The sequence below is a fragment of the Triturus cristatus genome, chromosome 8, assembly GCF_964204655.1.
Source record: "Triturus cristatus chromosome 8, aTriCri1.1, whole genome shotgun sequence".
In the NCBI taxonomy this organism is placed as follows: domain Eukaryota; kingdom Metazoa; phylum Chordata; class Amphibia; order Caudata; family Salamandridae; genus Triturus; species Triturus cristatus.
The window spans coordinates 1,220,362,144-1,220,388,038 of record NC_140591.1 but is presented as its reverse complement, the minus strand read 5'-3'; the positions used below and the strand labels follow the sequence as shown (position 1 = coordinate 1,220,388,038).

The 25,895-nt window shown below is 48.4% G+C and overlaps 1 non-coding gene and 2 pseudogenes across 1 annotated transcript; all 3 read right to left on the bottom strand.

Annotated features, from left to right (window-relative positions):
- Positions 1-9,086: 9,086 nt before the first annotated feature.
- LOC146805622 (28S ribosomal RNA) lies at positions 9,087-10,257 on the bottom strand (annotated as a pseudogene).
- A 447-nt stretch (positions 10,258-10,704) lies between these two features.
- LOC146805621 (5.8S ribosomal RNA) lies at positions 10,705-10,857 on the bottom strand. Its single transcript, XR_014968085.1, has one exon. It is a non-coding gene; the product is annotated as a 5.8S ribosomal RNA (ribosomal RNA).
- Positions 10,858-11,741: 884 nt separating this feature from the next.
- LOC146805620 (18S ribosomal RNA) lies at positions 11,742-12,681 on the bottom strand (annotated as a pseudogene; the record flags this gene model as incomplete).
- Positions 12,682-25,895: the final 13,214 nt, after the last annotated feature.

Sequence of the window (25,895 nt, the reverse complement as noted above, 5' to 3'; positions counted from 1 at the left end):
TGCAAAGAACGTGTACCAAGTAGATTACAGAGTGCGTATGATGTAAACAGATCAGCAGGTTACTGCTTTCAAAAGAGACCTCTTCTTTGTTACTTGCAATTTATAACTTAAAGTCCTAATATAGAATAGTGGGCTATTAACTTTCATCCTAGAACTGCATACACACTGCAAAGTATACCTTATTAGAACATTGATTAATGTTGTAAAAAGGGTTAATTTGGCTAGAAATCGATTCTTATTATTAAAGAAAACTCACAACTATGCTGTTTCTTTTTCGACTCTGAGTTTGTGCTTCTCCACACCAAGCACTCTTAAACTATACTGCCTACCAGTATGGATGACATGTGACTCCTACACTTTTAGGGGCATATTAGAAAGGGCTGGCGATATAATTATCGCCGCTTTAGCGTCCGTTTTCGGGCGATAAGCGGCAATAATTATATCGCAATATCATCAAGGATACGCTGGCGCGTGTTTCTTTGGTTTAGAGCCCGTTTTTTCACAGCCTCGCCTCGCTAATGAGATGCAAAGAAGGCGTCTCTGCAAAAAAACAACACATGAAAATATCGCGATATTAACAAGGAGGTGCAACGATAAAAAAAAATGGCGCTACCTCGGCCTTAACGCTGGAATTTAACGTCTGTTAAATTCCAGACTAGGGCATGCTAATAATGGTAGGTGGATTATGCTGATACGACCACAGGGCACCACCAGCACTAAAGCCAGCCCTGATTGTTGGGCCTCACTGGGTACTACAGGAGGTTTGTGAAGGGATATGGCACCATTGTTGCACCCTTGACAGAGCTTAATTTTCAGAAGCAGCCCAGAAATATGATTTAGACGGAGATATGCCAAGCTGCATTTGACTCCTTGAAGCTTGCCATGTGCACAGCTCCTGCTCTCAGTGCCCCTGAGTACTCCAAGGAATTTATCGTTCAAGTAGATGCCTCAGAACATAGCATTGGGGCAGTGTTATCACAGTTGAATGAAGAGGGCCTGGACCAACCTGTAGACTTCATCTCTGGAACTGAGGTGGAGTGCTATAGAAAGAGAAGCTTTTGTTGTGGTCTGGGCACTGAAGAAGTTGAGGGCCATATCTTTTTGGCATTCACTTCCTGATTCAAACTGACCACATGCCTCTTAGGTGGCTCATGCAAATGAAGGGTGAGAATCCATAATTGTTGAGTAAGTCCATTTCCCTACAGGGTATGGACTTCATAGTGGAACACAGACCAGGAGTAGCCCTAGGCAATGTTGTTGGTCTTTGCAGGTTTTTCCGCCTTAGTGATAAGAACTCCATAGATATTGGGTAGATCTCTCCATTTTCAGCTCGGAGGGGGACACATGTTAGACCTGTCATTCTTAGGGTGGTCTTCTCCAAACCTTTGGCCTTTTTACCTCAACTTTTTGCTGTATCTTTTTGTTGGCCTTAGGACTCTGAGCACTTTACCACTGCTGACCAGTGCTAAAGCGCATGTGTTTCTCCCCTAAAACATGGTGAAATTGGTATATACCTGATTGGTATATTTAGTTTACCTGTACATCCCTTATAAAGCAGTATACCATGTGGAGGAGTGTGGCTCAATGGTTAGAGCGGCAGACCCTGAAGCAGAGTTTTGGCCAGGGACCAGGGTTCGATTCCCGCCTCGGCAGGGCTCGGACTCAATTTCCTCGGACCTGTCTATTCTCGCCTCGGTGCCTATTCTAATCACGGGCCCCATGCTGCAACTCTGGGCAATAGCTTGCTTAGCCTCCACACCAGCCCCAACAGCGCTAAGGATGCCTGGCTTCACCCTGGGGGTGCCCAGGAGTGGACACTTCACAGGGAAAGCCCGGAGGGGTTCCACAGCGGTATGAGTATCAGCGCCAGGAAACCGCAAAGGCGAAACCGCAAGGTGGCCGTCTGGTGACAGTGTGCTCTATAAGTACCTTGACATTTATATTTACATTTATGTACCCAGGGCCTGTAATATAAATGATACTAGTGGGCCTGCAGCACTGATTGTGCCATCCACACAAGTAGCCTTTCAAACCTGTCTCGGGTCTGCCATTGCAAGACCTGTGTGTGCAGTTTATTGCTACTTTGACTTGACATTTAAAATCACTTGCCAAGCCTCAAACTCCCCTTTTATTATACAGAGGTCAAACCTAAAGTGGGCCCTAGGTAGCCCTATGGGCAGGGTGCTGTGTAAAAGGTAGCATATTAAGTTGTCAATGTCTAAGTAGAGACAAACAGCTCAATTAGTTTTTTACTACTGTGAAGCATACTTCTCTCATAGGCTAGCATTGGGAATTCCTTTAAACAGCTAAATCATGTTTATATCTTTGGAATTATAATGATACATTCTCCTTAGCAGTAAAGTTGGATATGACATTACTATTTTAGAAATGCCACTTTTGGAACGTTGACATTTCTCTGCTCTAAACTTTGCTCTGCGTGCATGCAGGCTGTCTCGAATACACGGCTGGGCTGAGTGACAGCTGCGCTGTGTGCATTACTTCTAGACGACCACAAACACAGGAAGGTGAGGCTCACCTGCATTTGGACTCATCTACATTCTGATGGGTCTTCCTGGGCAGGGAGGAATGGAGGAGCTGACTCACTTCAATAGGTAGTGTCCTGTCCACACACACAGCACTGATTTACGCCCCACAGATAGCCTGGCGGACAGCGCTGGGTTGATAGGGATCTTTGTGCACTTCAGAGAGCTCCTTTGAAGTCACCCCCTGCATCAAAGGCACTTTTGGGTACTGGGGCTCCGACCCTACCAAATCAGTACACCACTGGACCTGGGAAGAACTCTGCTGGAGTAAAGGCTGCCATGCTGTAAGGTTTGCCGCTTTGCCTTGACTGACTGTTCTGAGGAACTGCTTCTCTACTTTGCTGAGCTGCCCTGCTGCCTGCTGATCTCTGCCCTGCTGAGAACAAGGACTGGATACATCTCAGTAGAACCCGGAGTGACACCAAGGGCTTGCCTACTGTTTTCTGAAGTCTCAGGGACACAAAAGACTTCCTGCAATCATGTTGGTGCTGCTGGACTCTGCTCAATGACAGTGGATCCACAGCCTGCGTAGCTCGATGATGACGCTCTGTGGGGCTTGATGACGACAAACTTCATTCACTTCAACGGAGATGGAGGGCGACGTGGGACCCCCTATGCACGTCTCGACAAGGACACAGTAGGCTCTCAATGTCGACAATTGCTCCATCCAAGGTATTTCTTCAGTGTGACATGTCTGTGTCCTGTAGCTGGCCTGAACTTTGGATCTGTACTGGTCCCTCGCAACCTCAAGTAACCTTTTGACCGCTAGTGACTTCTACGCACTATTTTTAGTTTAGTCTTCAAATTTTATATTTCAACTTCTACCGATTGGAGTTTTGTTGTTTTGGTCTTGTTTTACTCAGATAAATATTCTCTATTTTTCTAAATATGCATGTTTGGAGTCTGTTTATGGCATTTTCATTGTGTTACTGTGTGTGTGTGTGTGTGTGTGTGTGTTTCACAAAACCTTACACATTGCCCCTTAAGTTAAGCCTGCCTGCTCTGTGCCAATTGTGTGTATCAAGCTTATCATGACTAGGCTTGTGGTCCCTAATTGGACAGAATGCAAACCTCTGCCAGCTAAAGACCCAATTTCCATCAAATGTCTTACCCAGACCCGCATGTCAGCTCTTATTTTTCTGAAGCTCTATCTGGGTGCAAGTGCGCTCCCACAAGGACCACCCACCATACTTGACCTACCACTCAAGACAATCCTGAAAGAAACCTCAGTAATAGGGGCCCATCAACTTTAAGATGTCTACAGACATCATTACTATCCCCACAGACATCACATGTTCCCATGAAAGCATGACTCTCACAGTAAAATGACTAGTGGAAGTGGAAGCGAAAGTGGCAAAGGCCGAATCTTAGCACAGACACTATGATTTCTTCACCAAACAATTACAGATTTGGTAGCAGACTCTCAAGACAATATTTAAATGTATGTCATACCAGAAAACATTGAGAATAGGGACATGATTGGCTTTCTAACAGAACTATTTTGAAACTCTTGGAGACGGCCTGTGGAATTCTAAAGGATTCATCAAATCAGTTCTCAGAAAAGCTCATTATTATGTGTCTTTTTCATCACCAACATGTTAGAACGAGTCCACAAAATGTGAAAATGAAGTGGACTGTTCATGATGGGGGGTATGCCTATTTATGTTTTGGTGAACTATTCACATGATATGAATGTGCAGAGAGAAAAGTTCCTAGTCTTAAGACCATAACTGAAAAAACTTGAAGCTAAATATGGTGTACTGGATCTGCCCACCTTGTTCCAAACTTTAAATGAAATACCAACTTAGTTTCATGATCTCAGTGCCTTAGAATAATTCACAGACGATCTTGACTCTATGTTTGTGGAAGTCTCATTGGATAAAGCAATATGTACATTGGATTATAAATAAGGCTTCAGGTTTTCAGTTTTTACTGATTTTTACAGATAAATACAGACAGAAAACAATGTGTTTCCTGTCTGTATTTATTTTAAAAAGCGGAAAAATACTGAAAATGGTGCTTATTGTGAGAAACTTTCCATGCAGTCTTTCATGATTTCCAGGCGACAGCTGAGCAGATAGACAGCATGGAGAGTTAAAAAACATGATGCGATACAGTTAACTAGATAAAGTCAGCCACCCCAGCTCCCCGGCCCGGTCCCTGCTTCTGAAAGCAGCCAGATCGGGCAGAGCCTCCCCAGGCCCCGGTGGACCCCCGTCCCCAATGCCCGGACCCTCGGCTGGCTTTCAGGACCGAGGACTCTCGCACCCTGGGGCCTGCCAGACAGAGCAAGAGCCCTGGGACTGGTACCAGCTTCCAAACCCTAGCCAGGCCGGGGAGAGCCTCCCCGGGCCCCGGTGAACCCCCTTCCCCAGCGCCCAGACCCTTTGCTGGCTTGCAGGACAGGGGGCTCCCACACCCCGGGGCCCGCCAGACGGAGCACGAGCCCCGGTCCCAACTTCCGAACCCTAGCCAGGCCGGGGAGAGCCTCCCCGAGCTCCCCTGTCCCTAGCACCTGGACTGTCGGCTGGCTTGCAGGACAGGGGGCTCCCACACCCCAGGACCCGCCGGACAGAGCACAAGCCCCAGGCCCGGTCCCAGCTTCCAAACCCTAGCTAGGCCAGGGAAAGCCTCCTCGGGACCCGGTGGACCCCCATCCCCAGTGCCCTGGGACCCTGGGATGTAGCACGAGCCCCAGGCCCGGTCACAGCTTCCGAACTCTAGCCAGGCCAGGGAGAGCCTCCCCGGTCCCGCACCCTGGGGCGGAGCACAAGCTCCGGGCCCGGTCCCAGCTTCTGAACCCTAGCCAGGCTGGGGAGAGCCTCCCCGAGCCCTGGTGGACCCCTTTCCCCAGTGCACGGACCCTCGGCTGGCTTGCAGGACGGGGGGCTCCCACACCCTGGGACCCTGGGACGGAGCATGAGCCCCGGGCCCGGTCCCAGCTTCTGAACCCTAGCCAGGCTGGGGAGATCCTCCCCGGGCCCCAGTGGACCTCCGTCCCCAGCACCTGGACCCTTGGCTGGCTTGCAGGAAAGGGGGTTCCCGCACCCTGGGACGGAGCACGAGCCCCAGGCCCGGTCACAGCTTCCAAACCCTAGCCAGGCCGGGGAGAGCCTCCCCGGGCCCCGGTGGACCCCCTTCCCCAGCCCCCAGACCCTCGGCTGGCTTGCAGGATGGAGGGCTCCCGCACCCTGGGACCCTGGGACAGAGCACAAGCCCCAGGCCCGGTCCCAGCTTCCGAGGTGTAGAAAATGTTTGACATACTTTTTACTTGTTTGATCCAGAATGTTTAAAGTTTTAGCTTCTGTTCCTGTCATTTCCAGTTTAAATGACAGTTTAGGGATCAAATATTGACACAATATTTCTATCTTCGGTGTGGGCTTAAGCGGTAGATTGTTGAGTTTTTAAGCCCAGTCAACAAGAACCTCATTAATTTTGTTGTTGCTTGAATGGCCGGTGTATGGATCAAAGTTCAGTGCGAGGTATCTCTCACTTTCTCCTGGATAAATGTTTTCAATATTTTGTTTTTCAAATTGCCATGAATTACAGTTGTTAACCAGGATCTTATCTTTATGGTGACTTATATAAAATCTATGTGTTTTTTTCACATTAAGTTTTAAGCTTATTGTTTTACTGAATTTTTCAATGATTTTCAGATTTGCACTCATTCCTTCCCAGGTGTTGCTGAGTACTGCGATGTCATCGGCAAAAGGCAAGAGCGGTGATTTGCTTAATGAGATCGTCGGAGCCGAATGTGAAGCCCTTGCTGTCTTCCTGAAGATCACAGATCAGAGGATCCATGGCAATGTTAAATAGCAGTGGGGATAAAGAGTCACCTTGCTTCATTGTTATTTCTGGAGTTGCTTCATTGTTTTTTCCCTTGAAAAATGTTGTTGAGTCAGTGTATATGTCTTTTATTATTTCTCTGATGCATGATGGAACTCTGTGTCTTTCAAGACTCTGTAGAATATGACCATGGCTGACAGAGTCAAAAGCTTTTGAGATATCTATGAACACCACTGCCAACAAGCTTCTGCTCTTTCGTGCCCCTTTTATAATGTTTTGCAGGAGAGTCAGATTTTCGAGACAACCTCTCACCTTCATGAAGCCTTTTTGTCTCGTGTTTATTTCAACAAAAAATGTGAGTCTTTTAGTTCATATTTTCATGAACAACTAAATGAATGCCGTACCGATGGTAATTAGACGCCAATTACTGATTTTTTCAGGTTCGCTAATCGGTACATTCTTAGGTATTAGTATCGACCGGTACTTTTTAATACTGTCTGGTACTCTTCTCATCGATAACCAAGATGATAAGATTCTGGGCAGCAGTCTTTGTTGCCTGCTATGCACTTTATATAAGTCATTCAGACCAATCTTATCAGGCCCCACTGCTTTCTTTAAATCTGATTCATCGAAGGCTTTAGTTATTTCGAGCAGTGTAATTTCTTTACACAGACTTCCAATTTCCGATTCATCTGGTATCCGATCAATTGGGATGAATTTGGGATTTTTCTTGTTTTCTTTTTCAATTATGTCTTTATAATATTGGAAGATTTCATCAGCACTGATTTGGCAGGTGGCATCTTCTGCCCCATCAGTGATTATCCTGGCAATTTTCTTTTTGTTGTTTTGAAACATTGCCTGGTATTCTTTGTAGCTGCCCTTTGCTTTTGCATAATTTTTCTTGTGTGTCCGATTGAACCTTCCATTTTTCTTATCTTTCTTTGGTATCTTGTTTTGTACAGAGGCAGTCTGTTGCTCATCTTGAATAGAGTTTTTTGGCTCATTATTGGGTTTGCTCGTTGGTTCCGTAAGATTTGCTGGTACAGGACATATATATCATTGGTGTTTTCTGATACATAAGTCACTATCTCATCCATCAGATCCATAGCAGCATCGTGATGCTGGATGTTTTTAGCGTACTTATCGATTTCTGTGATTCTATCATTCAGTTCATCATAGTTTATTATTTTTGGCGCTCGTTTCTGATTGATAAAGTCTCTGTGCCTTTCTGTTGTTACTTCTACTGCAATCTCTGGTTCATCGCAGGAGTCTTTCTCAGAGATATTGGATGCTTCCAGCACATCATTTGCAGATTGTTTGCTCTTATCTCTTCTATCTCTTCTTTTTTCTGCAATTTGTTTACTATTTTTATTGTCAAGATGCGGAACCATCAGCGCATTAATGTTTCTCTTGTTCTCATTCACTTTTTCTAATCCTGCTAATAGCAGTATTTCTTCCTGTGACCATAGTTTTGATGGTTTGCTGCTTGCTAGAGCTGCTATTCTAGCCTCATTTTGCGCTCTTGGATGCGCATGCCGAGCATGTTGTGAAACTCCAATCTTTGTTCCAAATCTGAGGTCACAGAAGCTGCACAGGAATGGTAACTCTTCTTTTTGAGGTCTTCCTTTATATTTTGCATAATGGCATGCAATATTGTGGTATTCAGCTTCTTTGTCACATTTTGAACAATACATTTTGAGATAGAAGCCTTTATGCTTGTTGGAGACATGTTTTCTCAATTCTTTAAGAGTTCCCAATATGTTCTCCACACAAGTCACATTTATACTTTTCGTTTGGGTATTTCCAATATGTGACTTATTTTGTGTAGTCACTTTTCTTTGTTATCAATTCTTTGCTGACCTCGTACACATCAGGTAGATTTTAAAAGTTGGTTGTACCAATGGAATTCTTGGCTGAGGAGGCCATAAACTCGATGGTTTCGCTGAGGCCTACTGTTTTGTCTTCTCCTGCTTCGGAGGGTTAACTAAGGCCTATAACGTGACATGAATCGTTGTTGCTTTTTGCATTGCTTAAAGCGGGTGCTGGTTTGTCAAATTCGGTGAGGAGGTTAATGATTTCTTGAAAAGACAGCACCTCCTTATGCCATCTTAACGGGGTTTTCATTCTCCAGGAACTACCCCATCTGTAATTGTGTTCGTTTGCTTCGCCACTTCTCACTATCACACTCGCTGCCATGATAGAACCTTGTTTGGCCTGTCTCTATAGACTTCTCTACGCAGAGTCTAGCACTATAGAGGCAGTTACCAGCGGGACAACTGGGAGGTAAAGGCCACTACAACTGAAAATAGGTTAAGAGAGTCATAGTTACTCCCGCCGTTTACCCGCGCTTCATTGAATTTCTTCACTTTGACATTCAGAGCACTGGGCAGAAATCACATCGCGTCAACACCTACCTCGGGACTTCGCGATGCTTTGTTATAAATAAACAGTCGGACTCCCCTGGTCCTCACCAGTTCTAAGTCAGCTGCTATGTGCCGGCCGAGGCAGAACACCGGCCCCGTGCCCCTGAGGAGGGGGCACGGGGAGAGGTGACCACCGCAGCTGGGGCGATCCACAGGTAGGGCCCAGCTCATGTCCAGAGTCGCCACCGCCCCGGAGGGAGGCACCTCATCCAGCCGCATCGTGCACCAGCCCAGCTTCGCGCCCCAGCCCGTCCGACCCAGCCCTTAGAGCCAATCCTTATCCCGAAGTTACGGATCTAACTTGCCGACTTCCCTTACCTACATTGTTCCCACATGCCAGAGGCTGTTCACCTTGGAGACCTGCTGCGGATATGGGTACGGCCCGGAGCGAGATTTACACCATCTCTCCTGGATTTTCAAGGACCAGCGAGAGCTCACCGAACATCGCCGGACCTGCGATGCTTTCCAAGGCTCGGGCCCCTCTCTCGGGGCGAACCAATTCCATGGCACCCTGCCCTTCACAAAGAAAAGACAACTCTCCCAGGAGCTCCCGCCGGCTTCTGCGGGATCGTTTGCATTACCGCACTGGACGCCGCAAGGGCGCACAGTCTCCGCCACTCGGGGTTCTGGGATCTGAACCAGACTCCCTTTCGATTGGCCGATGGGCAACGGAGGCCATCGCCCGTCCCTTCCCAATGGTGCTCGCCCATCTCTTAGGACTAACTGACCCATGTTCAACTGCTGTTCACATGGAACCCATCTCCACTTCGGCCTTCAAAGTTCTCGTTTGAATATTTGCTACTACCACCAAGATCTGCACCTGCAGCGGCACCACCAGAGCCCTCGCCCTGGTCTTCCGTGCGCACTGCAGCGGCCCTCCTACTCATTACAGCTTAGACCCCGCGGCTCTCAGCACCGTGACAGCCGGGTATGGGCCCGACACTCCAGCACCATCTATTTTCAGGGCTAGTTGATTCTGCAGGTGAGTTGTTACACACTCCTTAGCAGATTCCGACTTCCATGGCCACCGTCCTGCTGTCTATATCAACCAAAACCTTTTCTGGAGTCTGATGAGCATCGGAATCGGGCGCCTTAACAGGGCATTCGGTTCATCCCGCAGGGCCAGTTCTGCTTACTAAAAGTGGCCCACTAGGCACTCACATTCCACTGAGAACAGTCCGCCCCAGTCGACAGTCTCGCCGGGAGCAGGGGGCCCCGTCCCCCCTTCAACCGCTCCGGTGCACCCCGAGGGGCGGCCGGGACCAGGTGCCCAGGGGGGGCGCGGAGGCGGTCGAATCTCCATTGGCCCCACGGACACATTGAAGCTGCTGCCAGGGGGGCTATAACACCATCCGCCGGAGCTGAGGGCCACCTGCCACCCCGAAGCTTTCCCAGCTGACCCGGAGGTGGTTGCGGCACATTGCTGAGGGAGGAAATGCGCCGTTACGGGGGAATCCTGGTTAGTTTCTTTTCCTCTGCTTAGAAATATGCTTAAATTCAGTGGGTCGCCACGTCTGATCTGAGGTCATGGTCAGAAGAAAACGCCAAAGCGTCAGGGGGAGCTGCCGGGGGAGGCCAGGCCACTGCCAGAGCAGGGGCCTGGCGTCCCGGCAGTGTGTGCCCTCTTTCCCCGGATCGGATCTGGAGGGGTTTCGCCCTCGCCGGGAAGCCGGCCGCGGAGGTGTGCGCGCAGGGAGCCGGTGGGATGCCACAGACAGCCACGTGCGGCACGCAGCCAGGCGCCCCAGGACAGGCCCAGGGTAGACTGGTCCCGAGACCCCTTCTCGGGGCTAGGAGCGCCGGCAGCGTACCTCCGCGGCAGGACCCAGTGAGGGACCCTGCCACGCGCATTCAGGGGTTCTGACCTTTTGGGGGGACGAAGGGAAGCAGAGCTAACCCTGTGACGGCCCCAGCCTCGTCCCGGGGAATCCCCGGGGCGATTGACGATCGAGCGACCCTCACACAGTCGTAGCCCCGGGAGGAACCCGGGGCCGCAAGGTGCTTTGAAGTGTTGATGGTCAATGTGTCCTGCAATTCACACTAAGTCTCGCAGCTGGCTGCGTTCTTCATCAATGAGCGAGCCGAGTGATCTACCGCCAAGAGTCACAGACAACGTATTAAAAATGTTCACCCACCTGCGGGCGCAGGAGAGGCAGGAGGAAGGTGACGCTGTCCGTCCACAGCCCGCACGGCGCGACGGCCCGGGCGCCCCCTTCAAGGCTTCCCCTTTGGGAGTCAGACTGCACCGTTGGGAGAAAAAAACGTTACCAGGCGCTTGGCCTGGGAGTCCCACTCCACCCACCCACCAGCGAGGAATGGGGCTCCCGGAGTGACGGGAGCAGGCAGCCCCGCAGCCGCCGGTCCCTCCCAGAGTAACCAGGAGGGACCACGCGTGTCTGCCCGGCCGCACGGGACCAGGTCGAACCGGGTACCTGGCAAAGAGGGAGGGTCGCTCCACCTGCATGTCAGCTGCCTGTCGCCGGGCAGCCCCGAGCAATGCCGGCGGGATGGCATTTTTCAGCTCACCCCACCCTTGCCCAGTTCGGAGGTGCCGGAAGGGAAGAGCCAGGCAGCTCCCCATCCCACATGCCTCCCACCAAGAGGAGCCAGGATCCCCATGCACGCCCTTGTCCCCTTCTCTTCCAGGACTCCCTGCCTCACAATCAGGCTCACTCCTCGGTCACCCGGATCCCGGTGGAGCCTGGACGTGGGTACCAGAGAGCCCAGCTGGCTGCAGGGCCTTTCGAGGGAGGGTGTTACCAGCCCGATGATGCAGTGCCATTCGGTTTCCCCTCACCACTCCACCAACTAAGAATGGCCATGCACCACCACCCACAGAATCGAGAAAGAGCTATCAATCGGACAATCCTTTCTATGTCCGGGCCGGGTAAGTTTTCTTGTGTTGAGTCAAATTAAGCCGCAGGCTCCACTCCTGGTGGTGCCCTTCTGTCAATTCTTTTAAATTTCAGCTTTGCAACCATACTCCCCCCGGAACCCAAAGACTTTGGTTTCCCAGAAGCTGCGGGTCATGGGAATAACGCCGCCGGATCGCTAGTCGGCATCATTTATGGTCGGAACTACGATGGTATCTGATCGTCTTCGAACCTCTGACTTTCGTTCTTGATAAATGAAAACATTCTTAGCAAATGCTTTTTCTTTGGTTCGTCTTGCGCCGGTCCAAGAATTTCACCTCTAGGGGCACAATATGAATGCCCCTGGCTGTCCCTCTTAATCATGGCCCCAGTTCTGAAAACCAACAAAATAGAAGCCGCCAGCTCGAGCCCAAGATCCAACTATGAGCTTTTTCACTGCAGCAAATTTAAAATACGCTATTGGAGCTGGAATTACCGCAGCTGCTGGCACCAGACTTGCCCTCCAATGGATCCTCGTTAAAGGATTTAAAGTGTACTCATTCCAATTATAGGGCCTCAAAAGAGTCCTGCATTGTTATTTTTCGTTACTACCTCCCCGAGTCGGGAGTGGGTAATTTGCGCGCCTGCTGCCTTCCTTGGATGTGGCAGCCGTTTCTCAGGCTCCCTCTCCGGAATTGAACCCTGAGTCCCCGTTACCCGTGGTCACCATGGTAGGCACAGAAAGTACCATCGAAAGTTGATAGGGCAGGCATCCGAATGTTTCATTGCCGTCACGGGGACGTGCGATCAGCCCAAGGTTATCTAGAGTCACCAAAGCGTCCGTGCGAGCCCGGATTGGTCTTGGTCTGATAAATGCACGCATCCCGGTAGGTCAGCGCTCATCGGCATGTATTAGCTCTAGAATTACCACAGTTATCCAAGTAACAGATGGAGCGATCAAAGGAACCATAACTGATTTAATGAGCCATTCGCAGTTTCACTGTACCAGCCGTGTGTACTTACATGTGCATGGCTTAATCTTAAAGACAAGCTTATGCTACTGGTGGGATCAACTAGGTAGCCGCACCTGCTGACGGGGTGGGTTCAGGGGGCAGCGTCCTCATCGCCCCGACTGGACAACCTTCGCGCACCCCTCCCTCTTGGGAGCCTGCTGGGGGAAGGAGCCCACCTACCTGAGCAGGAGGGCTCGCTGGAGGGGTGGACAGGAGCAGTAACATGGGCACCGGCAGGCTCAGCTGTCTCTCCCGGAAAGGAGAGGTAGGCCGAGGCGCAGCCTGAGTGAGATGTAGGGGTGCCGGAGCCTGGCGGCGGCACCCCTCAGAACGGTCGTTACGAGCTGCTGTGGAAATGTGCTGGGCAGAGAGGGGTGACAGCGTGGCGCAAAAGTCCTACGAACCTGCTGGGCAGCAGGATCCGAGGGCCTGGCGCCACCCGACCCCTTCCGCTTGGGCAAGACCACTGGGGGGCACGAGCTGCTGGGGCCACTCGGCCTTCGCTCTGCTGGGTAGGGTGAAGGGCCTCCCGCCAGGCGGCAGGCCCTCGAGTCGGACGGTCCATGCGGGAAGGAAGCTCCTTACTTGAAACAACAGCCGAGGCTGGCCAAGCAGTCCATCCCAAAATGGACCGAGAGTGCCCAATGGATCAGAGTATGGCCAGGGCACCCCCTGGCAGGCCGCCCTGAATGGGGGGATAGCGGCTTCACTCCCTGCCTGCTCCCGGGGCGAGCAGGCTCAAAGGAAAGGCCCCTCAAGAAGGGGTTGAGAAGCAAGCGCATACCTGGGTCCCTGGGGGCCCCGGCGGGCGGGCCCGGGTGCTGCCTTCACTTGTCTCAGAATCGCCGGACCTCACGGAGATCTGACTGAGCAAGCTCGGAGAAAAGGGACCAATCGGGAAGGGGCTGAGAGGCAGGTGCGTACCCGGGCCCCTTGGGACCCCTGTGGACAGGACCGGATTCTGCCTTCCCCTGTTTTGGACTCGCCAGACATCACGGAGGTCTGACTGATCCTCTACCTAGTAATGCGGAGTTAAATTACCCCCTTTCTTGTAATCCGTGCACACGAGGTGACATAGGGGACCCTGGAGCCCTTGCTGGGATCGGGGAGGCAAATGAGCCCTTATCGAGACTTCCAGGGTAGCCCAACCATCTGGTCACCCCATTGGAAAGCATTGCGTGCGACCAGATGGCCGAGGGGAAAGGTGCGACCAGATGGCTGGGACCGAAAGGACTCCCATCTGCCCACCTCGAGCCTTCATGGTAGGGCTCCTGCCTGCCCACGCAGGGCTTGGGGGCTCCGCTTCCTGGGGGCTCGGGGACCCCGACTGGGCCTCAGGCACAGGGAAGACCGCCAGAGCTCTCGGGCCCAACCACCAAGGGGAGGACTGCCCTGGACCCATGGAGCATGTACCAGGCACTTTGCCACGCCGTGGGCTGGAGGAGGGAGCCCCCAGACAGAGGGGAGGTGTTGTCCAGGCATATCCCATCTGGTACCCGGCAGAGAACTGTCAGCCCGGGAGGGGTGTTCCGGCATACCCTGCCCCTAGTAATCCGGGGAAAAGCTACCCCTCTTTCTGGGAACCTTTGCGCACCGCTAGATTCAGGGGACCCTGGGCGCGAAAGTGTCCAGGAGGCAAATGAGCCCCCATCAGCACTTCCGGGCAGGATTGCCATCTGGTCGTCCTATTGGAAAGCATTATATGCGACCAGATGGCTGAGGGACCGAAAGGACTCCCATCTGCCCACCTCGAGCCATCGCGGCAGGGCTCCCGCCTGCCCACGCAGGGCTCGAGGGCTCTGCTTCCTGGGGGCTTGGGGACCCCGGCTGGGCCTCAGGCACGGGGAGGACCACCGGAGCTCTCGGGCCTGGACACCTGGGGAAGGTCTGCCCGGGGCCCATGGAGCCTGACCCGGGCACTTTGCCACACCATGTGCCGGAGGAGAGAGCTCCCGGATGGAGGGGAGGTCTTGTCCGGGCATAGCCCATCTGGTCCCCGGCAAAGAACCTGCAAGTCCGGGAGGGGTGTTCCGGCACACCCTGCCCCTCGTTATCCAGAGGAAAGCTACCCCTCTTTCTGGGAACCTGTGTGCACCGCGTGACTCTGGGGACCCTGGGCCCAGACGCTCCCAACCTCCTGGAGCCCTGGCTGGGATCTGGAAGGCAAATGAGCCCCATCGGGACTTCAAGGGCAGCCCGGCCATCTGGTCGCCCCATTGGAAAGCATTGTGCGCGCGACTAGATGGCCGAGGAGAAAGGTGCGACCAGATGGCCGGGACCGAAAGGACGCCCATCTGCCCGCCCCGAGCCGAGCCATAGCGGTAGGGCTCCCGACTGCCCCTGCAGGGCTCCGGGGCTCTGCACCAGGGACCCTTGTCCCGGGCAGATGGACACTTGACAGGCTGCAGGATGGGGCTCCCACACCTCAGTCCCTGACCGAAACCCAGTCCCAGAGGCCAGTCCCTGATTCTCAACCCAGCCAGGCCGGGGAGATCGGGGAGCCTGCCCTGGCATGAGGGACTCCTGTCCCGGGCATGGACCCTCAGGATGTGCGCGCGTTTTCCACACATTTTTTCCATAATTCAACATAGAGTCCTTACGCCAATTCTGCCCAGCCCTAATGTTAACATATATTAGTAGTATAACATTAATATGTTCCTGTGAGTGTTGTGTTTTGTTATGCTTGGCTGCTTAATTTGCAAAATGATGATAGGCATCCATGTATGAGTGCATATTCAATAGTTAAATAAATATGGAAATATACCATTTTACGGCTGCATTTCTCCTCTTTACGCAAAATAAACATGGATAAATATCAATAAGACTACCCAAAAATTCATATGGATAAATACAGACGGAAAAGCTAAAAAAATATATACCATAAAACCGGGAGCCCTAATGATAAACAACATTAAAATTGTTCTTTTACTTCGCAACACGCCTCTGCTGATGTCCTTGGGGCAAAAAGAACTTGTGATCATTCTAAGAGATAATCTTGCCATCAAATCATAACAATGCTGGAAAGAGACAAAGACAAATTCGGGTCTCCAATGAAGTCCTCAACAACTGATAAAGAGATACCAGTACACCAAGATGTGACAGCAACCACAGCTAGAGGGTAAGATATACCACCCAAACGATATTTGGTTATTCTGTAGGGGATACACATGAATCTGCAATAATAGGATGCTGGGGTTTGTTATGCTGATCCAATGTACTGATGAGTGAGGAAAAAGCCAATTTTAGCAATAATCTCATGCTATGCTGGTTTTGTTCTGGTTCATTATAGTATCTTAACATGAAATAATAAACCTATTGATCTGGGGAAATAATTCAATGTCCATCCTTGATCCGAAGGTCATCATATAAAGAGATTTATTCCAATTTTCAACCAAATTATAAAGCTATCATTTGAAGGGAATCACCATGAAACATCCCTATCCCTAATTTGTCTTCTTATAGAATGACAACCCTACTCTTTCTCAGCAGCCTTGGTCATGGGGGCTCTTCTTAATTCAATAAAGCTAAGTTCAAGTTAAATGACAAGGGCACATTACTTATCTGGTTTCTGTAAGGCTCTTTATCAGACCAATGATTAGACACTTTACATTTAGCCCATAAATCAATAGACACTACAATGTCAAAAGAAGCATTCAGATCCACCCAAAACACCTGGAAGATTTTAACAAACCTGTCAACTTGTGTGTACCATTTTGGGAAATCATCTTTAAATGCTGCTAGATCACCTCTACTGCAAAGCACATAGGGGCCTATTAACAAGCCAGGCGATAAAATTATCGCCGCTTTAGCGGCAAAAACGGCGATAATGGGCTTGATAATATGCTCTATGGAATTCCAATTGAAGCCCATGTTAGACGTCCTTCACATTTAACATGGGCTTCAATTGGAATTCCATAGAGCATATTATCAATCCCATTATCGCCGTTTTAGCGGCAGTTTTCTGCCGCTAAAGCGGCGATATTTGTATCGCCTGGCTTGTTAATATGCCCCATAGTCTCCACTAGGCGCTTCCCTCAGTGGGAAATTCTGAGCTCCTTCCTCTTCTGGTGGGTCCAGAGGTGGCTCTCTTCTGTTCTGGGGTAGACACTACCCTCAATTTCTTCTAATCTTTCTTTTTGGGCCATTTACATGCCATCTACCATCTACTTGTCCATATCACACCACTTTCGTATGCTGCCAATCAGTTCTCTTATTTGCAGTGTCATTCCTGACACTCTCATGCTCATTATTGCTTCATCATCAAAACAAACACGGAAGCTTCTCTTTAAAGACTTTGGGCCCAATTTAGATCTTGGAGGGACTACCACCGTCCCATCACTGCGGTGATTCCAAGTACTCCTTCGAGCTGATGGTGGTCTGCCTGCTGTGTTTAGATGTTGCGGCAATAGGCATCAGGCGGCGGCAGTCTTCTCTGCTGGCTAACAGCAGTACTCTGTTGCCATCAGGCCAGCAGGTTTGCGCTGAGCCGATGAAGGTGTTCTCATTGTGATGGCGGTGTTGTAGCTGTGGTTTGCTGATAGAGTGATTTAATGGTGGAGTGGAGACTGGTAAGTACAAGTTATAAATGTGTCAATACACATGTGTCATGTTTCCATGAAAAACATGTGTAGGCAATGTGTTATCTCACTTTGTATTACATATTGCATTCCACTCACACAACATACACACTCTACTGAATGCTCACACATAGCCACCACTAGCACAACACCTCGAACAACACCACAAATATTTTTTTAAGTGTCAATATAGGTGTGTCCGATTTTCCTTGATAAGTAGGAAAATAAACACTACTGCATTATACCTAACAAAATATTGCATATAAGAGCAATGCAGAAATACACAAGGCTACGGCAATTGTCAACACACGATACACAATAGGACAATTGTACAAGTAGCTTACCTTAGGCCTCGGTGACAATGGAGTCATTTGGTGCTGTGGTGGAATTGGAGCAGCAAAGGAGGGACCTGGACATTGGGGTACACAGGTTGAAACAGATGCAGGAAAAAAGGTATGTTTTTATCTAATTTCTGCTGATTCCGGCAACTCAAAGTAGGAGGGATTCCCGCAACAGTTGCCTCAGCAGAAAGGCACATCGTAATCAGCTTGGTGGGACTCTTGGCTGGAATCCAGCTTTCAGACGCTTCTGCCTATGGCGCCATCGATGTGGACGGAGATTCCGGTGGAGTCGGCGGGACTGTTTTGGTCTTTCCCCCATGAATCTTCCAACATCTATATCGGGCAGGCAGACCACAAAGTTGGTGGGCAGGAAAAATTTGAAAAAGCGATGGCAGGACCTGATCTGCCAACATCTAAATCACCCTCTTATTCTTATTGAGGTTTATGTCATACAATCAGGCTATGTCTGAAAGTCTGTCATGAGCATGGCCAGCACGACGTGTAATATTCTTACAGAAATACAAAAGATCATCCTATCAATATGTGTCTACATGTGAAAAATCAAGATTGCCTGAAATCAGCTCATCCATTTCCAGTCTCAACCTGATTACGTCTACAGCCCTCTCTCTTTCTGTAATTTGGAATTCCTGCCTTGGCTCAACAAACTTGCCACTTCCACAGGACCCATTAAAGAATCGGCCCAAATCATTTCTTTCTTTGAACTCGTCCCATTTTGTGACACTGGGGTATTAAATACTATTCTTCCTCTAGAACTATTGTTAGGGATACATTGCAGTGAGTTCAAATGGATATGGGAGTTAATTTAGGTATTGGAGTCAGTTCCTCTATAAGAGTTACTCGAATTGCACCTAATGTGTTTGATATAGGGGTGTTATTCACTGGGTCTGTTTTGGTCTCTATTACGATTACTCCTCCTGTTGCTCCTAAGGCATATACAAATGGACATTATTTCAAGGGGTTGTCATGGTCGGGACTGCTAAAGATTTCATCGTTCCTGCAAATGACTTTGGATTCTACACAGGAACTGCAGGACCAATTGTAACAGGGACAGTTATCGAATCTGGGGTATGAGCAATGGGAAAGTTTGGAGGAGCATAAATTAAAGGTGTCTCTCCTTTCAGGACTTGATTGGGATCTACAGAAGCAGTGGCACCTGCAGTACTACCACTTGCGGGAGCTCCACTCAAACCATCAAATGGGGTAACATGATAGGGTGGTAAATGAGAGGACAACAATATATTGAAAAAGAAATCACTAGAATAACTATCATCGCCAGAATCCTCAACAGCATCTGTCTTTTCCTCTCCTTTCATCTTTTTTTCTTTTTCTGGGGCTCTTCATTTGTCAGTGCAGGATACAACCTACCTCCCTCGACTACCTCTGTTCACCACTTCTGCTGCTCTGCAGCCCACTTAGCATCAGAATAGCTATGCACTGATTTCTTTGCCTTATTCTGATATTTCTCCTTCTCTTTGGCATGTGCAGCATGCTCCCAAGCATTAAGAGACTCATATTGTGCTGGTCTAGGGGGACGTTTCATACTGTACTACACTCCTCTTCTCAATAATGTTCAAATTCAGAGTACCATATTGTAGAAATCTTAATGCACCTTCATTCTTGGCGATCTTGCACCATTGATGAAGCCACAATAATGTTTAGAGCTATATTTTCTTAACCATATAATGATCTGACATACCTTTCAGTGGAGCTTCCTTGCCTTCGTGGAGAGAAACTCTCAAATCCTCTCTCATCAATTCTTTAAGTGTCTTGAAAAATGTCAAGATCACAGCAATATATCAAACAAAAAGAATACAAAACAATGGGAAAACAGAGAAAATTCAAATGTTTGCCTATTCAGTGTGAATCAGTTTAATTAAAATCAGCACTTGTGTCTAATCACAAAGTGGCATCTATCTTCGTGGACCTATCCCAACAAGATATGTGATGATATCACAATAAATCCGATTGCAGCATTTACACCAACCAGCATATGCTAGTGCGACACTGTTTGACGCACTCCTTACTCCTCACAGAGATTCACCTTCCTTTATAATTTTTCCCTATGTTCAACTCCCACACCACAAAGCAAGCACAGTTACTAAATACTTTTTGTCTGTTCCAATAAAGAAGTTCAAAGTAATCACTCATGCAAGAGTAACTTGAAAAGAATTCCCAACCTCCACTCACACCAATGAAATTTCGACCAACAGAAAACCACCCTGACCGATGTAGTTTCACCTCTGCCCAACAAAGATCCACCTACATCAATCGCTATTACTACACTCACAACAATCGGTTACAGCCCCTATCTCATTTGTGCTGTCGATGGTAACTCATGAACCAACACCTCAAAACCTAACATACAAGTTTAACAACAAAAACTTTAATTATACCGGTATGTTAGACCACGTTGGGTCTGATAACAACTTCAACTCCTTAGCATCAAGCATTCGCACACACCAGCAGCTTTAAATCATACCATCACCAAAACACAATTAACTATTTCTAAACAAAACTACAAGCTCAAAATGACAATTGTGATGCGCATTCTTGTTAATACTCACTCCTCAGCTACTACAAACTCCTTCACAACCACAGAGTCACTGCTGATCATCCAAACTGGGCCAATGGTTCAGGGGCATTGACTGGACTTGGCCAACTCCAGATTTCCTCCAAAGTATTCTGTCTCCCTACACTTCAGTGACTAACAATCCACTGATCTGCAACCACTTGATGGAGCAGGAATTTCTAAACCTCAATCTCTTAGTATAGTCATCAAACAGAATGCCTCACTGGTCGTATGGACCATTGGTAGTTGACATGAAGTGTTGAGAGAGAGCTAACATTCAGAATGTATTTATCTCTCAATAAAACCAATATAGTTCCACAATAATGACAGAGACGATGGTACGCAATCACAAAGGTTTATTTCAGAATTGTTAATTGTTAGTCCTGGTATTGTTGGCATGTTTTTACCCAAAACCTATTAGCTTCTGACCTCCTCTTTTGACTGTGTGCTGCTATTCGTTTTTTGCTGGTTTTAGAACTCTGGGCACTTTAGCACTGCTGATCATTGTTAAAGTGCAAGTGCTCCCTCTGTAAATTGTGATTGTGATTGATTATCCAAGATTGGCATCTTTGATTTACTGGTAAGTCCCTAATAAAGTGCACTGTGTGTGTCCATGGCCTGTAATTCAAATGATACTAGTGGGACAACAGCGCTGATTGTCACCCCATGAGAGCCCTTCAAACATGTCTCACGCCTACCTCTGCTATGTTTGTGAGTGCTGTTTTAAACTGCCATGTCAACCTGGCCAGTGTATCTACTTGCCAGGGTCAGACCTTCCCTTTTTCCTGCATGTAAGGTACCCCTTAGGTAGGCCCAAGTTAGCCCCATGGGCAGGGTGCAGTGTATGTGAAAGGTAGGACAGGTACTGGTGTGTTCTACATGTCCTGATAGTGAAATATTGCCAATTTCATTTTTCACTATTGCAAAGGACTATCTCTATTATAGGTAATCATTGGAGCTGCCTTGTAACCTCTTACAAGTTAAACTTTTCATTGGGAATAGATAGAGATTTAAAGTTTGGGGTCCCTGAACTCACAATTTAAAATACACATTTTAGTGCAGTATGTTTTGAAAAGTGTGTTTGAAAATACCACTATTATAAAGTGGGCATTTTCTTGATTTACCATTCTGTGTCTCTGCCTGCCTGTGGAATCCACGTCTGGTTTAGACTGACAGTTGGGCCGATTGTGCATTCACTCTAGACACTCACACAAAGGGAGCTGAAGTGTGTGCTGCATATCCTGATGGTCCATCACAAGGCTGATGGCTCTTCCTGAGCTAGAGTGGTAGGAGGAGGTATCACTGACACCTGAATAGGGCTGTGACTGTCCTCACACAAAGCTGTCTCCATCCCCCTGTATTGTGTCTGAAGCAAGGTCAGGGAAAGGCAGAGTCTTGTGCACTACAATTACTGTCCTTTGAAGTTTGCCTACTTCAAAGGCGGAAACTGGTATAAATACTGGAGCTGTGACACCATAACTTCAGAACACTTCTGGACTAGGAGCAGATTCTGTCAAGAAGATGTGATGGAGAAGCTGTAGGAGGGGAACTGCCACCCTGCTTGCTGCTGTTAGGCAGGCCTGTTGCTTGCTCTTTCTGTCTTGAACAGTGAAAGGACTGGACTTTGCTTTCTGTATTCTGCTTGCCAATGTTCACCAAGGGCTTGTGTATGCTTGACTCCTGTTAAGTAGTCTCAGAGCCATCAAAGACTTCACCTGCTGCCCCTGAACTCCTCTGCTGGGAGTTCCGACCTGCCCAGTGGTGCCAATTCCAGTTCTGAGACCTTGGAGGTAGTTTTGCTGCAAAGAAGCCCGAAAATCAATGCATTGCCCTTCAGCACCTGTTTTCCCTGCAACAGTCTTGCCATGTGGCTGAAAAGCCAATGCATCACTGTAGTGCGACTGAAGAATCGACGCAGTGCCTGTTGTGCAGCTGAAAAGATCACCGCAGCCCAAGTCCTGAGCACTATGTCTCCGACATGCAAAGTATCCAGACCGAGGGCCCGATTCACAAAGGTAAAGTTAGACCAAAAGTCTAACTTTAGACCATAAGTCAAACTTTACTACTTTTCGGTATCCACAAAGGGACTTACGAGGAGTATCTTTACAACTACTGAGGGTCCACGCTCCGGGTGAAGTCTCCTCACTCGGGACAGAGTAAATGTAATTTCAAACACCTGCAGGCAATTAATTCCACCTTCAACCCCTGCAATACAAACCACATAAAAGAAGCATACATCCAAGGCTCTGGCTTTTCCAACACACAGTTCACTTGCCTGCTCTGCGTCTTGCCTTGCCATCAGCATGCTAAATGTGAGGAGGAAGAACTTTACTGAAGAGTAGACCCAGTTGATTGTTACTTTTTTAGTGAGGAACATGTTGGCTATTAAAAAGATAACTCTACATTTAAATTGAAATAACACAGTATATACTAAATTGCTTATATTGTGTCATTTAAAAAGGAGTAGCCTCAATTGTGTTGAAGGTGAAAACCTATGACATATGCACATAACATGATTCACATCATCCTTTGAATTGTAGTATGGATATGTATGGTACATTACAGCTGATGTCAAGAGTTCCTCAGTGATCTAAAGTACCTCATCCAGGGATTTGGGAGACATTCTGGCTGCAGTAGCCGGACCCACTACCATCCATTTGTCAGGTAGGTGTGCCTTATAGTGTTGCAAGCTATTAATTCCCAAATAGTGCACAGTAACCAAATCATTGTGAAAGGAAAAAAGCAAATACTGTCACTTTTTTTAAGCATATGATATAGGTGTGTGATATATTCACAAAATTGTCATTAATGTCTGTGTTAATTTTGCATGTTCACTTATCATTCATGTTGAACATTAATTAAGGTGTCACTTCCTTTTGAAGTTGCCCGATCAAGAAACACATCCTCTGCAACACAATCAAGGAGCTATGTTCAGCAGCTAACATCATTGAGGATCTCAATACCACACAGAGTTGTGGCTGGAGCTGGTAAGTTTGATTTTGCATTGCAAATCTGCCTTGAACAACTCAGTGCTACAGTGTGAGCTGTCACATGTAGCTTTTCACAAACCAGATCACACGTGGAACTACAGATAGATGAAAAGAAAAATGGTTCTAACTCATGTGTTGTCTGCACGATATACTATGGCAAATACTTACCATGTTGCAACCTTTGTCTTCCAGGTGCTGACAACAATGAGTCACATGATAAAGCCGATCCATCCACCAGTGGATGGAGGCGAGCAATCCAAGGAAAGAACCCAATCCACCTCCAGGCAGCAATGTCAGCTGCCAGCCATGCTCATGAAGAGGAGGATGAGGAGGAAGAAGACGAGCTTGTGCTGGCCACTGAAGAGGACCTGTATTACCAGGAACGCATTGTTGGCCCACTAGCCAAAACACTGAAGTCTGCATCAGGTCTGGCCAGCATTGAACCTTCCATTTCACCTCTGATGATTGCCCATTCCCAGTAGTCACACAACGAGCCACAGCATCCAACTACCCCAACAGAGCCATCACCTCCTTACAGCCTTCACGTCCAAGCAAGACATGTTGCTTCTCCTACACACTCCTCCTAGTGCATTCCAGGCCTTCTATCAAGCATCTGAGGTGCACCCCTTACCGTGCTGGTGGACTTGACGGTCATATCAGAGGTCATCCTGTGCAGGGGGCTGGCAGATGGTCATGGTGGCTAGTGGGAGGATGAATTTTTCTAACAACAGGCTGATGTGAGGCAGGACATTTGTGCCATAGGGACTACTCTGTCTGACATTTCAGACTCACTACAGGAACTCCCTCAGATGATTGACAGGCAGACTCGTGTCTTGGACATGATTGAGAAATCTTGACAAAATATGTCAAGGTGGCAAAATGACATTGTATCAATCTATAGAGAAGAAAGTGAAAGGCACCATGCCTTGCCTATGAAGAGGGTGGAAGGCATGCTGAAGGTCTTCCTTCATGGTCAACAGATGGAGGGGACCCAACACACCTATCTTCACTCTTCCCCACCCAACCACATGTACCACACCCTGCACTGGCACCCCTTCATACACAGGCACCCCATCTGCACATGCCCCTGCACAGTTATAGCCCCCCCCCCACAGAGGCACATTCCCCACATGTATAGGCATCCTCACCCCCGTACATGCACCCTCACACCCTGTACAAGTACATCCACCAACTGTACAGGCTTACCCACCAACTGTCCAGGCAGACACACCACACCCACCCACACATCGGCACCAACACAGCAAATGCATTTATTCATAGAGATCCTCACCACCACATTTGCGAAGTTGGAAGAGCGAAATCCCATTATTACTGTAAAATGTAAATGCTCACAAAATATGTTAATAAAAAGATATTTTTCACAATTCAGTACAGAGTTGAGTAATAGTTGATGATGGTCAAATGTTTACTCTGGTTGTAGGCCATATATGAGATGATAAATGTGTGTGAGTAAGAAATGTTAATTAGCAGAACCATCTATGTAACAAGGTATCATGTTAAACGCATAGCTAAACACATTCCAATGTAGACTTCCAAGCTTTGAATCCAGCACATATAATGAAAACACAAGATAGATGTATATATTGTTGTATGAAATAAATTAAAATAAAACACTGCCCATTGGAAAGGGAGGAAGAAAATTAAATATATTCATCGGGCAGAATTGGCAAGGGATCGTAGAGGGGGTTGGACAAAATAAATAAAACACTTCAGGAAGTGCCAGGGGAACCAGTCTATGTTCATGGGATAAAAGAAATGCCCACTGTCAAAACCATTGTCCAGTCACTGGCCACCTTCATTCTCATCTTTGACAGCAATGTTTGAATCCTCTGCTCCTGTGCACTCTTCCTGGCTGGCTGATGAAGGACCAGACACCACTCAGGAGCAGGAAACATGAGGGGTAGCAGGGAAAACAGAAAGGAAAGACGTACTTGGGGCACATCAACAGTGGTGTGGACAGGTCATTGGGCCAATGCAGACAATATGGCTGCATCCACGGACTTGGTGGAGGAAGTGAGGCTCTCAAAATGTCTGAACTGTGCCTCTTTAGCTCCTGGAAGACCCAAGAAACCACAGTCCTGACATCCTCATTTGGCACCATCACTACCTGTCATGCAGCCACAGGAGATACAACACACGGAGGGGTTTGTGTTGATCATGAGGGGTGTGGGGACAAATGTCTCCCTCAGCTCTACTTGGCAGGTACTTGGAGGGGGAGTAGTGGCAAGGGGTGCAGCTGGAGGCCCCAGTGAACTGAGGGCCTCAAGAGTTAAGGAGGGGTCAGTGGCAGGCTCAGATGGTGTTGGGGCCTGCTCCGGGGACATCATTACAATGTCCAGTTGTGGGCCAAGTGGAAAGACCCACTTTTGTTTTTCCCTAGCTGGTGGTGTCCCTCTCAACATCCCTTCAGTCTCCTCAGACTCCATCCAGTCTGGTGATGTTGCTGGTGTTGGCTCATCTGAGTGAGCGCACTTCCCCAGCCTGCTGGTTGGTCTCCCTCCTTCTCCTCACAGGTGTGTTTAGAGGACATGCGTGTCGATAAGCCGAGTATCCACTGGTCTGCCCCTGATCCTGTCCAGATGTATCTTGGCCAGCGTAGTCCACAGAAAATGAAGACAAACAATTATGTAGTCGGTGTACAATTTATGATAAAGGTCGAGACTACATAAAGCAACTGCTGACTTTGTACTCCTGTGATCTCACTAACCAATAATATGTTGGTTGGACCCAAAAGTAGGTGTACTGTCACTGTAATGCCC